The following is a 12,813-nucleotide window of genomic DNA, read 5'->3' on the forward strand; positions in this document are numbered from 1 at the left end:
TCTAATGCCCTTATCGTCAAATGGATCTATAGCTATTTTATATTGTTCTTTAGTTTCTAAATGATGTCTATTACTATCAATAGTATAATTAGTTACATATTTAGTTTTACCTTCATATATAGCATTAGTATAATCTTCCAAATTAATCTGTTTTTTAATAGTAGCTTTAGTTATACCTTTTAACTTCAAATTTTGCTATTGGTTGAATCCCTTGTTTTATCCACTACTATATATTAGCTCTATATTCAATAAAAAAAAATCAATTTAAATCAAAAAGTCAAAGCAAAAATTTACATTTCACTCTTAAAGAGTGATTCACTCTTATTCGGAGTGATCCCCCAGTAGAAAAGATCGCTTTTTTTCGCTCTTAAAGAGTGAATCCCTCTTTTGATATTTTTTTAAATTTTTTTTATACTTTTTATTTCAAATTATCTATATTTTTCAATAAATTTATATTTTCTTTTTTTTTCTATATTTATTCCATTATTAATACGAAATGAAACAAAATTATAGTATTTACATGAACAAATTTCCTCAGTTTGGGTAATAACTAAAGGACTTACAGCTCTAGGATTAATTGTTTTCCCAGTTAAAATTCTACTAAATCCTCTAGTTAATTCTACATCTGGATGTTGTTTCTTTACATGAGCTCGTATCCCATCATATCTCACAACAGAAGTACAATATGGACAATTAACTTTAGCTGAAGTACAAGTTCTACATGTATACTTATCCTCATCAAAATTATTTAGTGGTTTTATATAATTACACTTATACAACATCTAGTTAATACTTCTGAGCTGGGGTTAAGGTTAGGATCTGAGTTAGAGTTATAGTAATAGATAGAACCAGAACCAGAACTAGAGTTAGAATTAAGGTTAAAACTAGAATAAGAACTAGGGTTAGAATTAGAATTAGAATTAGAATTAGAATTAGAATTAGAATTAGAATTAAGGTTAGAACTAGAATAAGAACTAGGGTTAGAACTAGAATTAGAATTAGAATTAGAATTAGAATAAGAACTTGGGTTAGAACTAGAATTAGATTAATTTTTTGAAGAACAACCCCGTGGGGAAAAATCATTAGCAAAAATATAACTTAATATTATATTACCACACATACATTTATCAATTTTATATTTATGAAATGATTCATAATGATATTGAAAAACGGCAATGTTTCCACATTTATAGTTACACTCTAAACACTGTAAAAGCATTTATAATAGGGTAAAATTTACCTAATCCTTCTCAGGGTAAAATTTAGCCATGATTTCAATTAAATCTTTAGTATTATCTTTAGATGTGATACATTCTGTTAAATATTTATTTCCTAAAGTATTGAGTGTATTAGTTTTACATCTCTTATCTAAGATCAAACCAAGGTCTAATTCTTTTTTATCTTTAACAAAATTTATAAGCTCTTCTCTAAATTCTTCATTATTTATATATAGGTTGTTTAAAAATCTTCCTCCCTTTCTATTCAAAATTCCCATCTCTTCATTGACGAATTCACAGTTACATTGATCATGGAACGAACTTTGTTCATGGTTTACCAAACTACTCAATGAAGTTTTTTTGCAAATTCGTGTTTCACCTTCCATCTGTTCCCCATATCCAACATTAACTAATGTATTTACTTTACTCAACATTGTGCTCGCTCCCATTGCTACAGCTCCAGCAGTTCTTGATATTGAATCAGGATAAATATAACTGAATATAATTAAATCTGTGCCTATAATTCCACCAATATTTGATAAAATTTTCATACCCTTTCCAGTAATCGTTTCTTTAGTTAGAACATCATTCTGAAATTTAATATTATTTAAAGTAAGAAGTTTATTATAATAAAACTGATAATTATAATGGTTAATAACATTTCTATCTGTTGCATTAATCAGTAGTGGTTTCATATATGCTATAAGTTTATTTATATCTTTTCTTTCTTAATCATCTTTCAAACTAAGAGTTTTTAAATCAAGGAAACCAACTCTTGAATCATATATGATTGTTCTATTACTACTAATAATAATAAAAGTATTTTCCTTTTTATTATATTTAATTATACCATAACGAAGTTCATCTGATATTCCATCTGTATAATTATAATAGTTACTATTTATTTCACTAATTTTTTTATTGAAGTCATGTTCACATTTATATATCTCATTAAAGTTTTTAAATAGGTCAGGTCCATTATAAGTTGTTAAATAAAAAGTATCACAACTCATTCTTGCTGTATTAATTATTTGAGCTGGTTTATGACACATTACAATCATTTGAAAATTATAATGTCTACCTTCAGTAAAATAATAACCTATATCCTTATTTAACCTATCACCCATATCATCAAGTACTATTACACAATTTTGAAATTTATGCATATTATTTTTTGTGATCATATTTATATCACATTTATTAAACCCAGTATAAAACTTATTAGACTCAGGATCTATCCAGTCTCTGTCATCTTTTCACACTATAACTATATTTTAGCTTGATCAGTGTAACCACTTCGCGGATCTTGAACTTGATCTCGATCTTGATCAGTGAAACTGCTTCGCAGATCTTGATCTTGATCTTGATTTTGGACTGAGTATAATTTTAAATATTGTCTAATAAAATATGTTTTACCTGTACCAGTTCCACCATAAACAATAGTATGTAGTGGTGACTTTTCATATTCAAATCTAACTAGACTCCTATTCATAAATCCACCAAAGTTTTCTTCTAGTTTTGTAGATTTACTTGGTCTTGAATCATATATTATATAACAAATTCCAATAATAATAATAAAAATAAAAACTGCACTACCAGTTTCCATTTTTATATAATAATTATAGATTTGATTTAGATTTAGATTTAGACTTAGACTTAGACTTAGATTCAATAAATTTATTATATAAAAATGCTCATCCTAACTTTTGAGGAATTCAATAATAAATTTAATATTGATAATAATGCTATGAGTGATATCAGAATAAAAGATATAGGTAAAGATATAAGTCTAACACCAATTGAAATTGTAATGAGAGATCAAACTCCAGATAGTATCAGGGATCCTAACTTCAACATTATTGTAAATCTACATCCAACTGAATGTACACCTTGAGTTTTAGTTATAAGAAGAGAAGGTGGTCCAATGGCGAAGCATGGGCAAAGCCCCATATATTCCTTTGATAGTTTTGGTGTAGAAACCCCACCTTGATTTTTAGAAGAACATGTTGATCTAGGCTCTAATGAGAGAATACAACAATATGATGAATCTTATTGTGGGGCTTATTGTTTATATATGATCTATCTTATTGATAGAGGATTTAGAATTAAAAGTGCTTTGAATATTCTAGTTAATCAATGTAAATATCCAGGAATATATAATGAGTGTTCTTGTTTAAGTTGTAGTAGAGGTAATGTTAACGATCTACGAAGTAGCTTTGCTAATAATGTTAATGATAATGATAAGGATAATGTTAATGATAATGATAATGATAATGATAATGATAATGATAATGATAATGATAATGATAATGATAATGATAATGATAATGATAATGATAATGATAATGATATTGTTAATGATAATGATAATGATAATGATAATGATAATGATAATGATAATGATAATGATCTACGAAGTAGCTTTGCTAATATTGTTGAGGATAATGATAATGATGAGATTATCTATCGGAGAAGTAGTCCTAATCTGGAAAACAGGTTCCCTTATCTATAAAGTAGTTATAATTCGAGAAGCGGTTTCACCGATCGGGGGAATATATCACCCCAAAGAAATAATATAATCCAAACAAATCCTATTGCTATCATTATAAATGATGATCTATATTCATGGTTTGAGATGTATACTTACCTTGTTTATAAACTGCTTTTCTAAATCCTAGTAATGATGCTGTTGAGTTTTCTACATCGAAACTAATTGTACCTTGTTTTATTTCCATTAAACATTTCATCGTATTCTTATCGGGTTCTATTATAGCATTACCATCAGTTTGTTTTTTATTAATTCTGCTATTTCAGTTAATTCATATGCAACTGGTGTAATTGCTTTGTTAATATTGGAATTAGAATACAAAAACTGATTATTCCTTCTATTCACATTAAACACCGTTTCACCGATATCTGTAAACATAAATGATGATCTATATTCATGGTTAATTCATGATGATATAATTACTGAAGCCGCATTCCCAGATAAACTTAGATGTATAATATCTGGTCCTAGTGAATGTGGTAAGACATTCTTATTGAAAAAACTAATTCTAGCTAGTATATACTTTGATAAGCTATGCATCATTGGACCTACTGGTGATCAGTACCATGGTATAGAAAGAATAAACCCAAAAGCACATGTTGAATTTATTAAAGATATAAAAGATTTACCATCTCCTGATAAACTACCCAAAGACTTAAAGAAACTAATGAGATTTGATGATGTTAGAGCCAAAGAACCAGTTATTATTGAATACTTTTGTAGAGGTAGACATAATAATTGCAATATGATATATCTTAATCAAAATCTATTCACAATAGATAGGCAAAGTGTTAGAGAGAAATGTAATCAATTTGTTTTATTTGAACAAAGAGGTAAAGTCCTCATATCTATATATCAAGATTTCTTAAATAATGTTGAACTTAGTTCTAATGATTTTGCTAATATATGCAATAAGGTATGGAAAGAGCCTTATAATTACATTGTCATTGATATATCTAAAAAAAATATTAATGGTAAACTAAGAATTAATTGGGGTCGGAGAGTTTTGTAGTTTAGTCTGAGTTTAAGTTTATTTCCAGACTGGATGCAAAGTAAAATTAATACATCGCCATTAAAGTCTATAGATCTCCCAAGCTCATCTTTAAAATGAAATTCAATATATTCTATTCTATCTTTAGTTACATTTTGATACAAGATATTAGTTGGTATAAGATTTATCAAGTAACCTGGTGGTTCTGTTAGAATAAAAGTATAGAGTATGTCTGTGTTATTCCCATTATCTTTAACACCGGATATCACATTACTATGAATGTTAATAGTACTAAAACCCATAATATCAACAATTTTCTGAAATGTATATTTACCTTGTTTATAACTGTTTTTCTAAATCCTAGTAATGAGGCTATTGAGTTTTCTACATCGAAACTAATTGCACCTTGTTTTATTTCCATTAAATATTTCATCGTATTCTTATCGGGTTCTATTATAACATTACCATCAGTTTCTTCTTTTTTTAATTCTGCTATTTCAGTTAATTCAAATGCACCTGGTGTAATTGCTTTGTTAATATTAGAATTAGAATACAAAAACTGATTATTCCTTCTATTCACATTGAACACAGAATTATAAACAGATAATCTAATTAAACCTAATTTTGTTGTATTAAGTATAGGTTCACTAAAGTTAAACTTTTCTGTTGGTTTTATCATTCTCAAGTTAAGAGTATGCTCTTCTTTAGTTTTAGTTAAAGCTTCGTGTATATTTTGTAATTCTCTTAAGATTAAACTATCAGTGAAACCGCTTCGTGAATCAATCATTTTTTTATCTTATAAAAATGGATTTTAATTTGGATACAATTTATGGTTATAATGATGATATACACAAAAGTAAGATTATAAAATATAAACCTATTAATCTGGCAACAATGAATACAGTAAGTACTAACATTAATATCATACTCAATAGAGAAGAGAATCACTTAAATTTGCGTGATTCATATCTAGAGATAAAATTTGTTGTATCAAATGATGCTGGTGGTGTATTTGCTAATGATGCTAATATCAGATTAGTTTATTATGGTTTGATGGCATTGTTTACTTCAATTAAGCTTGAAACTTGTGGTGGAAGGACTTTTGAATATATAGATCATTGTCATCCTAATCTATTGATGCATAAGTTATTAACTAGTACTGATGATGAATATGAGATTGGTTTTGTTAGAAATCAGGGCAATAGAGAGAGTCAACTTAAAGGTGACCATATTGCTGCACAACGAGGACATATGTATATGATGATTAAGATGAGAGATCTGTTTTGTTTTACAAATGATTAGGAAAAGATTATATATGGTTTAGGATTTAAACTTTTATTAAAAAGAAAGAATAATGATAGAGCTCTATTTAGAGTTAATGCTAATCCTGGTGCAGTTGCCAATGATGGTAATATAGAAATTAGAGATATATCATGGTGTGTACCTAGTATTGATCCTAGTAATGATAATAGAATTATTGTGCAAAAGGGTTTAAGTAAAAAGAATAATGTAGACTTTGGTTATTATGAAGGGAAAACATTTTATAAGAATGTGCCCAATGCTACCAACTTCTTGTTTGATATTGGTATGGAAAGTTGTATGGAAAGAACGCAATATATAATAGTTGGTTTTGAAAATAATAATGTTAATGAACAAACTCATGATGCAGGTACATTTGATGTAATGAATGTTACTGAATGTTATTGTAAGATTGGTAGTGAGTTTTATCCTGAAGATAGAATGAATATTAATTATGGAACCAATATTATAATGAGGCTTTTAAAGAGATTGTTAGCTTTAATAAAGATTATAATGGGCTACCACATAATATAAAACCATATATAAATCATAAAACATTCAAAAGTAGTTATAGAATATATGTATTCGAAACTAGATATCAAAGGGATCATATAGGTCCACAACCAATACAACTTAATTTTAAATTTAGTGCTGCAGTTGCAGATGTTATATGTCATGCATTAGTTTTAACTAGAAAGGTTATTAGTGTGAATTGTGATGGTAATGAGATGGTAGACATAATATCATAGATATAATTTAAGTCATAGATATAACTCTAGCGATAATTATAATTTTAGATATAACTCTAGTGATAATTATAATTTTAGATATAACTCTAGCGATAATTTATAATTATAGTATAATATAGTTATTGTTATAATTATATACATAACCATATGCTTATACTTATACTTATAGCTAGTCAGCTCTAATTGTTACTCTTGTTAATACCCAACTATTTTTTATTAGTATTAACAAAACTTTTAGCATAAATAATGTTTAATTTCTTTTTATTCTCTAGAGCCAAGCTTCCAGCTTCAAGCTTAATCTTAGCAAAGTGTTAGAGAGAAATGTAATCAATTTGTTTTATTTGAACAAAGAGGTAAAGTCCTCATATCTATATATCAATATTTCTTTAATAATGTTGAACTTAGTTCTAATGATTTTGCTAATATATGCAATAAGGTATGGAAAGAGCCTTATAATTACATTGTGTTTGATATATCAAAAAAAAAATTAATGGTAAACTAAGAATTAATTGGGATCGGAGAGTTTTGTAGTTTAGTCTGAGTTTAAGTTTATATCCAGACTAGATGCAAAGTAAAATAATACATCGCCATTAAAGTCTATAGATCTCCCAAGCTCATCTTTAAAATGAAATTCAATATATTCTTTTCTATCTTTAGTTACATTTTGATACAAGATATTAGTTGGTACAAGATTTATCAAGTAACCTGGTGGTTCTGTTAGAATAAAAGTATAGAGTATGTCTGTGTTATTCCCATTATCTTTAACACCGGATATCACATTACTATGAATGTTAATAGTACTAAAACCCATAATATCAACAATTTTCTGAAATGTATATTTACCTTGTTTATAACTGCTTTTCTAAATCCTAGTAATGAGGCTATTGAGTTTTCTACATCGAAACAAATTGCACCTTGTTTTATTTCCATTAAACATTTCATCGTATTCTTATCGGGTTCTATTATAACATTACTATCAGTTTCTTCTTTTATTAATTCTGCTATTTCAGTTAATTCAAATGCACCTGGTGTAATTGCTTTGTTAATATTAGAATTAGAATACAAAAACTGATTATTCCTTCTACTCACATTGAACACCGAATTATAAACAGATAATCTAATTAAACCTAATTTTGTTGTATTAAGTATAGGTTCACTAAAGTTAAACTTTTCTGTTGGTTTTATCATTCTAAAGTTAAGAGTATGCTCTTCTTTAGTTTTAGTTAAAGCTTCGTGTATATTTTGTAATTCTCTTAAGATTAAACTATCAGTGAAACCGCTTCGTGAATCAGTCATTTTTTATCTTATAAAAATGGATTTTAATTTGGATACAACTTATGGTTATAATGATGATATACACAAAAGTAAGATTATAAAATATAAACCTAATAATCTGGCAACAATGAATACAGTTAGTACTAACATTAATATCATACTCAATAGAGAAGAGAATCACTTAAATTTGCGTGATTCATATCTAGAGATAGAATTTGTTGTATCAAATGATGCTGGTGGTCTATTTGCTAATGATGCTAATATCAGATTAGTTTATTATGGTATGATGGCATTGTTTACTTCAATTAAGCTTGAAACTTGTGGTGGAAGGACTATTGAATATATAGATCATTGTCATCCTAATCTATTGATGCATAAGTTATTAACTAGTACTGATGATGAATATGAGAGTGGTTTTGTTAGAAAACAGGGCAATAGAGATAGTCAACTTAAAGGTGACCATATTGCTGCACAACGAGGACATATGTATATGATGATTAAGATGAGAGATCTGTTTTGTTTTATAAATGATTTGGAAAAGATTATATATGGTTTAGGGTTTAAAATTTTATTAAAAAGAAAGAATAATGATAGAGCTCTATTTAGAGTTAATGCTAATCCTGGTGCAGTTGCCAATGATGGGAATATAGAAATTAGAGATATATCATGGTGTGTACCTAGTATTGATCCTAGTAATGATAATAGAATTATTGTGCAAAAGGGTTTAAGTAAAAAGAATAATGTAGACTTTGGTTATTACGAAGGGAAAACATTTTATAAGAATGTGCCCAATGCTACCAACTTCTTGTTTGATATTAGTATGGAAAGTTGTATGGAAAGGACGCAATATATAATAGTGGGTTTTGAAAATAATACTGTTAATGAACAAACTCATGATGCAGGTACATTTGATGTAATGAATGTTACTGAATGTTATTGTAAGATTGGTAGTGAGTTTTATCCTGAAGATAGAATGAATATTAATTATGGAACCAATAATTATAATGAGGCTTTTAAAGAGATTGTTAGCTTTAATAAAGATTATAATGGGCTACCACATAATATAAAACCATATATAAATCATAAAACATTCAAAAGTAGTTATAGAATATATGTATTCGAAACTAGATATCAAAGGGATCATATAGGTCCACAACCAATACAACTTAATTTTAAATTTAGTGCTGCAGTTGCAGATGTTATATGTCATGCATTAGTTTTAACTAGAAAGGTTATTAGTGTGAATTGTGATGGTAATGAGATGGTAGACATAATATCATAGATATAATTTAAGTCATAGATATAACTCTAGCGATAATTATAATTTTAGATATAACTCTAGTGATAATTATAATTTTAGATATAACTCTAGCGATAATTTATAATTATAGTATAATATAGTTATTGTTATAATTATATACATAACCATATACTTATACTTATACTTATAGCTAGTCAGCTCTAATTGTTACTCTTGTTAATACCCAACTATTTTTTATTAGTATTAACAAAACCTTTAGCATAGGTAATGTCATAATAATGTCTAATTTCTTTTTATTCTCTAGAGCCAAGCTTCCAGCTTCAAGCTTAATCTTAGCAAAGTGTTAGAGAGAAATGTAATCAATTTGTTTTATTTGAACAAAGAGGTAAAGTCCTCATATCTATATATCAAGATTTCTTTAATAATGTTGAACTTAGTTCTAATGATTTTGCTAATATATGCAATAAGGTATGGAAAGAGCCTTATAATTACATTGTCTTTGATATATCTAAAAAAAATTAATGGTAAACTAAGAATTAATTGGGATCGGAGAGTTTTGTAGTTTAGTCTGAGTTTAAGTTTATATGCAGACTAGATGCAAAGTAAAATAATACATCGCCATTAAAGTCTATAGATCTCCCAAGCTCATCTTTAAAATGAAATTCAATATATTCTATTCTCTCTTTAGTTACATTTTGATACAAGATATTATTTGGTATAAGATTTATCAAGTAACCTGGTGGTTCTGTTAGAATAAAAGTATAGAGTATGTCTGTGTTATTCCCGTTATCTTTAACACCGGATATCACATTACTATGAATGTTAATAGTACTAAAACCCATAATATCAACAATTTTCTGAAATGTATATTTACCTTGTTTATAACTGCTTTTCTAAATCCTAGTAATGAGGCTATTGAGTTTTCTACATCGAAACATTGAAATACATAAAAAAGATGATTATTTGATTATGTTTATGATTATGATTATGATTATGATTATGATTATATCCATGATTATATCCATGATTATATGATGTTTATGATTATGATTATAGCTATGGTTATGATTATATATTTATCGATCGGTGTAACCGCTCCGCGGATAAATATTAATACTAATATTATTATTACTAAAAACATTGTTATTACTAAGCACCAATATCTTTAATCTAAAAAAAATACTCAGCTTGTTTTTCTTATTTTTCTTATAATCCTCATATAACTTAACAAATTCATTATACTCATCATTATCTATTTTATTATCATTCATTGATTTAGTATATAGTTTATTAAACTTATCACTAAACTGTTTACTTAAAATATACATTTGTGATTACTTTATAATTTTATTTATAATTTTAGTATTAATTATTTTTGATGATGAACCACAAACATTTGCTGTAGCAAAAGCTGTAGGTATAGAATGAGCTAATCTGTTAATGAAACTCATGTTGTTGTTGCAGTTGTTGCTATTGATGATAATACTTTTTCTGTTATCTCAGCTATGTTATTATTATTTTTAGATCTACTTAATTTCTTATTATAGTAATTAGTTTCAATTTCATCATAATTTCTAATATCTTTTATAATGTTAATATTGTTGTTAAATTTATTATTAGCTTGAATCTTTTCATTTATGTATTGTTCATTAACAGTTGACAAATTGGGATATAGTAATCTCTCACTCAGTGCTGTTGGTTGACTCATTTTCAGCAGTAAAATAACCCCTAATATCTTTCATTATATCTTCTTGTTTAAAATTATAATACTTCTCTAGTCTTTCTTGTTCTCTGTTGTCTACTAGCCCACTTTCTAACAACATAGCTATTATTTATTTTATAACTATCTTCATCATTAATATATGGTTTTCTCTTAAACCTCTCCAACTATCAACACATGCATCACCCAATTGTATATTAGTAATTGATTGATTAAACTTATTGTGATCAAACTCTACTTTTAGTACATTATGTTTAGAAATGGTATCAGCTGAAATTTTATTGGCAAAATGAACAATATTAGTTTCAATTTCAGTCACCTTATTGGCTAATGTGGTTATATTAGATGAGTTAAGAGAAACTAGTTCAACTGTATCACCATCAATCCATACTGTATCTCCATTGTTGTAGATGATGGCAAACCAATAATGTTTGCATTTAGTCGGTCAGTTGTAACTTTCCTTAGTTCAGTTATGTTTCTACTTAAATTGTCTATTTTATTAGAAGAGGATAATAAGTTAATGTCACAATACTCTTTATTAACAACATCTTTTTCATCTATCGGAGGATGTACATTTGTAATTTTATAGGTATCCTTCATATCAACATCATCATTATCTTCTAGGAATAACCCACGAGCCTTACTTAATGTTAAGTTGTTTGTTGATGTTGATGTTGATCCGAGAAGCGGGTTCCCCGATTTATGTTTAGCTTGATTGAATCTATTTCTTGTAATTATTTATTTTAAGAAATAAATTTAATGATTCCAAAACCTTATTATTAGATTCAAAGTCAAACTCGAATTTCAATAGTTCCTGTTCATAATATTTACCTTCTATTATCTCTCCATTAATATCTTCTATTTTATATGTTGGTGGATGTGTTTTTAGAACTTCACTCACTTTAAAGAATTCTCTATTCCAATTAGAAGTGTAACCTTTAGAGAAGATATTACGTTTATCTACATTTCCAACATAATCACCAACGTTAAGTTTAGGTTTATTATTCTTGAAACTAAAAGTGTATTTAACTTTATCAGGATTATTAGAAGCGTCAACTGGTGTCATATTAATTGTTGAGTGAATGTTATTGTTATATGCTACAACAGCATCATTTAATATATTTACCCAATTACCATCGCCATTGATGAACATAGGTTTATTTATTATGTGTAATAATGATCTATTAAATCTCTCTATGAATACAGCCTTTAAATCACTATAAGTAGAATATAGCTCTATCTGCGAAGCAGTTTCACTGATCCCTGAAGCGGCTTTGCCGCTTCCATATTCTTTAAGTAAAGATTGAATGTTTTATTGTAAAAATCACTACCTCTATCTACCCATAACTTTTCTGGTTTTCTAGGTTCAGAGCCACCTTGTGGATGTTCACTTAATACTATTTTAAAACCATAAGTTATAGATAAACCAGATTTATTCTTTAAAGGAATAGCCCATGCATATTTTGTGAATATACCTATAACTGTTAATATAAATTTATAATTATTGTTGTATTTACTTAGAGATGACTTAACAATTAAATCAGCTGACCATGTTTCATCTTTATATAATGGTATTATTCTTTTGTCTTTTAAACTTTGTTATTTGAGGACTGAATACTTCTTTAGCTAGTTGTTGTTGTTGTTTTTCCACATTTTTTATGAACGTAGTCATGGTTTCACCTATCAACGAAGTTGTGAGCTTGCTCATTTACAATAATTAAAAACAAAATTATCTAGTTGGTTTTGATTAATA

This window comes from Convolutriloba macropyga, chromosome 6 (assembly GCF_964194025.1).
Source record: "Convolutriloba macropyga chromosome 6, txConMacr16.3, whole genome shotgun sequence".
Lineage (NCBI taxonomy): Eukaryota > Metazoa > Xenacoelomorpha > Acoela > Convolutidae > Convolutriloba > Convolutriloba macropyga.